The following is a 7,090-nucleotide window of genomic DNA, read 5'->3' as shown; positions in this document are numbered from 1 at the left end:
TGACAGCCCCATCTATCCTTTCTCCTTCCTTGTTATTGGCCTTCAGCACTTTATTAGACCATCAGGTATTTCAAACAGACAAAAAAACAAAGCTTTGCAAGTTGAGCAAAGGCAACATAAAAGGATGTAACACATCTTTCCATAATTAAAACAAATGTTCTTCAGCATAAACAAATGTACACATCTTAAAGTAATGTATGACAACATATGTGGATGCAGAGAGTTTGTGTGTGCACATAGGTTTGATAAGCCAAGGATGAACAAGATTGAGAGAAATAAAACTATATTCAAGGTATTCTAAATAGAATATCATGTTGTTTTGATATAAACATTTTAGTGTAAATGTACTTTAATAATAGTAATTTAAAAATTATTACAGATAAAGAGCCCAAAAAAGGGCAAGAAATGAAAACTGAGTGAGAAAGATTTATACATTTATCTCTAGATAATGCAATGCAAGTGAGCCTAAGTAGGTCTCTTTTTTTCTAAAGTAGTATTATATATAATAAGCACTTGGTAGGGAAATTTATAAATGAAAGGTAATAAATTTCTAAATAATATGTGATTTTTCTTTTCAGTCACAGAAGTAAAAATAAATCACTTTATTTTCACTTGTACTTTGTTTCAATAATGATACTTTCTTATTTCCACTTGATCACAGAGTAGGAGCAGATCAATAGACTTTTCTGCTCATTCAAAGTCCTACTTGTATTTCTAGGCTTAAATAGAATCACAATCTTAATGTGTGTTTATCACATTACTATTACAAATTTAAACTTGGTAAGTACCACTTTCTGTATAATATAACCTGTCACCAATATAAACTTTATTTACATGAAATGGTGGGATCATGGATATCATTGCTACATTTGTCTCTGGTCCCTTTTATTTTTTTTACTAATGATTATTTCTTTTGAATGGGGACTTTTCAGGCAAACAATAAAGAGATATCTCAGTTTCAGAAGAAGGAAAACCACTGTTATATGATACTGCAGTTGCCTGCACTTGCTGAGTATCTTCGAAGCATTTCTGTGGACCTATTTTGCTTTCCAGTGCTAAGTTCATGTTGCAAATGTCATGGGCAATGGGTTATTATATCTGCCTGCTTTGCAACCCAGGAATTTCTTTTCATCTGCTCCTCAAATCTTTTAAATTATGATGTGCTTGAGCTGCAATCTTGTTTAGTGCTTTTTGAAAAATATTTTTTTCATACAGTATATTCTGGGTGTTCCCTTTTTCTTCTCCCAGATATTTCTTACCACCTACACACCCAACCACACACATTCTTTCTCTGTCTCTTTAGAAAAGAAAACACTAGCAAACTAACAAAAAAGCCAGAAAAATGTAGCAGACAAATCCAATTTTAAAAGAAAATAAAAGTAAAGCACACACAAAAAAAATACCATACGCATGCACACAAAAACACAGAAAAAACATGAAAACACAAAATTGAGAACCATACTGGACAAACAAAACACAAGTAAGGTAAAAAGAAATGTTCACAAAAAGCATTGTGGGACAAATACCATTGAGTTTGTTTTCTGTGAGCCATCTGCTGATGAACATGGGGCTTACTATAAGTGTAGTTTGAATAGCTGTTGATACTCCATTGGAAAAGATTAATATTCTGTTTAAGAGTGGACCAAGAGGCTATGAATGGACAGTGCAAGTCAAGAGTCTGCTAGAGCACAGAGGAAATCAAGAGAGGAACTCTGAAGCACTTGCTGTGAGTGCACACAGCTGACCAAGAGAGCAGAGAACCAGCAGAAACCTCAGTGGCTGAGACTTGGCTAGTGACTGTACATAAAAGGCCAGGAGCAGCTCCCTAAGACACAAAGATCAACTGCAAGGATTGGTTCAAAAGGCAAAAATACTGCCAGCAGCAATTGAAGGAAGAGATGGGTAGGCGCCAATGCAAGAATTTATTAAACAGCCTAAAAAGTAACATGGTAACACCAGAACCTAGTGGTTATAGAATAGGAAGACTTAACCATTCTAACCCAGAAGAAGTAGAAGAAAATGATTTTAAATATAATTTTAGGAGGACGATAGAGGCCCTTAAAGAGGAAATGAAATTATTCATTAAAGAAATGGAGAAAAAGACAAACAAAAAATTCAAAGAAATCAATAAATCTCCTTTTAAAAAATCCAAGAATAAACAATCAAACAGGTGAAGTAAACATTTCAAACAATCCAAGACTTGAAAACTGAAATAGAGGCAATAAAGAAAACAGATACCTTACTCAGGCAAGATTTAGTAGGGATGTCCTTGGACCTTCCCCAAAGCAATGTGCCTGACTTTGGTGACTCCACTTGGGAAGCCTTAACCTCTTTAAGGAGTGGCTGGGAATGAGGTGTGTCGGGAAAAGTGGAGGGAACAGTGGGAGGGGAGGGATTGGGAACTCGGATTGGTATGAAAATGAGAAGAGATAGTGTTTCTTTTAATATTTAAAAATCCAATATTATATCAAAAGATCATACATAATAAACAAGTTGGCTTTGTTTCAGAGATGCTTTGACATATGCAAATTAATAAGTGTAGTCTACCATATAAACAGAGTGAAAGTGAGCATTTTATTTGATGTATTAACTCTTATTAAATAGAAATTGATAGGATTTTCATGAGTCATGTCCAAATGTGACTCATTCATTGTTTAATGGGGAATTTCAATACAAGTTCTCATGAACTGTTAGTATCTTCTCTTAATTCCAATTTCCAGGAAACTCAATTAGGCTTGTAGGTCTACTTTAAAATCTTTCTGACTAAACACCAGATCTCAAGCCATGAAAGTCTCTATGTTCTATGAATAAACCTGTTAAAAGCAACTCTTTCTAAGGCCTTATGAAGAATCAGAAATAGCTAAACTTTAGAGGCCTTATGAAGTATGGATATTACTGTATGAAGATTAAACTAAGGGAATCTCTCTTTCTTCTTCTCCCACTCTTTTTTCTCCAAATTCCATCCTTCTTTATCTCTCTCTCTCTCTCTAAATAGCCATTATCTTTTGCTCATATTCCAGAGGTAGATTCATTTAGAATACTAGTTTTTTTAAATTTATTTAATATTGCTTTTATTATTATTTCTTTCTGTCAATATATATATATATATACCAAACAATCATTTGTGAATTGAAACTTTAATATTGTCTTAGAGTTTTTAATAATTAAAAACTTTGTGAAGCACCAAAGATAGTTATATCATAAACTATAAGGATAAAGCAAAAGTCAATTAATATAAAAAAATCTATGAAGTCATTATTTCATGACTGGTAAAAGAAGATCAAAGTATAATAGATTTAGGAATTGGGTATGTATGACTTTATTAACGTCTATAAAATTGCATTACTTGAAAAAAATGAGAACTGGAAGATATAAGATATTTGGAATTTAATAAAAAGTCACATATTCACTTAGTGAAAATCTTTTCTTATAAATTAAGAAAAATAATCATGGATATGTGAAAGGTGATATGATTTTATAACAATCGTTATCATATTCTAATCATCTAAATTAAAATCACATTTCTTCAGAATATCCCTATTTATAATTTTTAAAGGTATAAATTTAACAATTTAGCAGATGCACTTTGAGTCAATAAGATGCTAAGATTCAAATCTAACTCTGAATATGAAAGACACAACCAAGGAAAAATGGGTCCTTTGAACAAGGACATTGACAAGACAGGTGCTTAACAAGTCTTGGACCTGAAATTCATCACACTGGAACACATGCGTTTTTATTTGACTATTGATTATAATCCATGGAAAATAAGAGAAAAAGAGGTAACAATAAGGATTATTGACTGAAAAATTGTATTGTCAAATTCCTACATTGAAACCAAATCCCAATGTAAAAACATAAGAAGATTAAACTAAGCTTTGAGTAGTGTACTATCATAAATATGATTAGTATCCTGATTAGATGATTATAAGGAGGTTGCTACGTTGGCTATTAGGATACAGAAAGAAAATTCTTTTTACAACAGAAACTAAGCCCACACCCCAAAATTAAAACCATTGCATTTATTTTATACATAACAGTCCCACATACAATAAATATTACATTTCTTTACTTTATGTCTTACGCAACTAAGGTGTTCTCCTATATTGTCAGCAACTGACATTCTATTGATCAATTTGGATATAAATCATAAAATGCAATGTGCAGATGCCTATATATTAACTGTTCTGAGCTTTGACATTCAGTGTTGTGTGGCTCAGGCCAACAGTGGTGGGAAGCTCTCTGGAGCTCTTTCAGCCTCTGGACCTGGTAGCTTTTCATCTTTATTCATTGTTCTCTCCCATGGTGCTTACTGTGTTCTATATTCTCAACATAGAAGAGTGGCTGTTTTCATCGTTATTAGATTTTGGTGATCTATCTACCAGCTCAGTCTGCTCTACTGGAACAAGAAATTATAAATTCTTAAAATAAATCCATGCAAAGGAGGGTTAGTTTAGAGCTGAAGCTGCAGCATAATGGGTTTTAACGATTTCCCCGGTGAGGCTGAGTGTGTTGCAAATCTTAAAGACATTATGACATGGTAAGATAAAGAAATCTCTCATTCTGGAGTTTGAGGAACCCCTGTAGCTGAGAGTCAAGAAAGACAATATTGCTGACAAGCTTTTAAAATGCTACCTTATTTTTTTTGGGGGGGGGGTGAGGTGGTGGCATTATTTTACTTCAGGTTACAGAAACTTGAGTTATCTTGGAATAGCATCAGTTGAGAAAATTTCTCCATCAGATTCATTGTAGACAAGTCTATGGCACAATTTCTTAATTGTTAATTGATAAAGCAAGGCTTAGCGTACTGGTGGAAATGCCACCCCTGTGCAGGTGGTTCTGAGTGACAAGCAATGTGATCAAACTGTGATCAACAAACTAGTAAACAGCATTTAACAATGTTGTCTGTGTCTGTGTGTGCCTCCGGTTCCTGTGCTGCTTTGTTTCCTGACATGACTTCGTTCAGTAATGAACTGTTACCTAAAACTTTGAGATAAAATAAACCATTTTTTCTTTAAGCTGTTTCTGGTTAGGGCTTTATAGAAACTTAAGTCATGAAGATATTTCAAATAATTTTAAAACAACAATATTTTCTTTGGAATTATATGCTTAAGGCCTAGGAATTTATAGCCTTTCTCCTTTCCCAGATGTATACCTGAAAAATTTCTAGAGTAGAAGAAGAAATCCCATTTTATATTAATAATGGGGCTTTGACCTTCTGGTTCAACTCTTCTCATATCAGATTGCAGTCCAATCACAGGCACTACAGAACCATTCTTTTATGACAAATTATTGAAAAAGAGAAAAAACAAGAAAAAGGGTTCTCATTTATACTTTAAATGTAAATTGACGAACACTAAAATTATATAACTCAGGGATTTGAGAACATTTAAGTTTGACGTTCAACTAAGAAACTTTAATAGAACACACACTAGAGAGTATTTCCCATTCCTTTGCTAAATTTCTCTCTTTCAATTCCTCTGTACATAAGTTATAAGAGAATCTCATAATACAAAAGACATATTTATAAAAACTTGTGTTAAGCTTTCTCCCTCATCAACCCCAACTTTGTTTCAACTGTTTCATCCTCTTACTTTCCATGTCTCCTGGAGAATCCATACTTCAGATAACAAGAAGTCGGTGACAATAACTGAAGCTCACAACTGACACCACCTGTGATAAGAGGAGATTTCATACCTGGGCACCAGCGTGGTCTCATGTATGACCAGTATGCATAGAGATAAGAACTCATCTGACAGATTAGGTCCAGTTTGTTTCTCTCTCTAATTGTCTGCAATTTACAAATCATGTTAGCTCTCCTACTCTCGTGACATAGCTGCCAGGGTGCTGTTATAATTCCCACCATGATGATCATGAACTTATGAATTCATAAGCTAGTCCCCAACTAAATGCTTTCTGTTATAAATTGATCAACAGTGTTTCCATACAGCAATAGAACAATAACTAAGAAAGAAATGGGCAATTGCTTATTTCATATACCATAAAACATGTTTTATGCAACAGTATTGTATTTATAATCTAACACAAGTATGTATGCATGGCACAGAACTTCCTGAACATTTTCCATAATAATATTATGACTATTGATTTTGAATCTTGTTAAGCATTCTTATATATATACTACCTATGTTTTTGTAATTCAAGTAGGTACCTTAAGTACTAGTCAATACATAATGTTGTTTAGAGAATATTACAGCAAATACAATTTCCTAAAACATGACCAAAGGTGCTTTGTCTCAGTTAGACTGGAGATGTAGATATTTGCACTTTTCGTTTTATTTATTTTTTATTTTTTTGGAAAACTGTTAATGCTTTTAACAAGACCAAATACTGTTTACTCCACCTGGTATGTTTGACTGTTTTCCCTTGTGTACATATATAATGCATATGCATGCATGTTTGGGTGTGTTTACATCTTATGGGACTCAATCATCTCTGCTGAATTTTGTCTTCAGCTTTTGATCTGATTATTTCTTAATATACTACCAGTATCTAAGTTGTTTAATCTAAGAGAATTAATTACTTTTATTTGGTAAATTTCTGCTTGCATTACTAGAGATATGCCTATTATAAAGGCTCTTTATTTTCTGCCTATCTTTATTCTTTCTTTTTTTTTGTTTCACTGCTCAAAATTTAGCTCTGGGCTTCATGCATACTAGGTATCACTATAACACTGAGATATGTCAACTAATAATTTTTTAAAGCCCTAATCATTGATAAAAGTGCTTAAGGTTACACTGTTTAAGGATGTGGACATGGCTCCTGCAATTTAGGGGATGCTGCATTAGCACAAGACTCTGACTTCCACCTTCAGCAGCTGTGTAAAAGCCTTGTTGATGGCACACATCTATAGCCCCAGAACTAGATTAGCAGACACGTAGATGCTTGGAGTTCACTGGTTAAAAAATTTCTTCAAATGTTCCAAATTAGTTCAGTGAAAAATACTGTACTAAATTATAAGGGGTGGGTTACCACTCAAGGAGTGACCTGATACAACACCAGCATGCCACACACCTCTCTCTCTCTCTCTCTCTCTCTCTCTCTCTCTCTCTCTCTCTCTCTCTCTCTC

Source organism: Microtus ochrogaster, chromosome 17 (genome assembly GCF_000317375.1).
Source record: "Microtus ochrogaster isolate Prairie Vole_2 chromosome 17, MicOch1.0, whole genome shotgun sequence".
Taxonomy (NCBI): domain Eukaryota; kingdom Metazoa; phylum Chordata; class Mammalia; order Rodentia; family Cricetidae; genus Microtus; species Microtus ochrogaster.
This window is presented reverse-complemented; position numbering follows the sequence as displayed.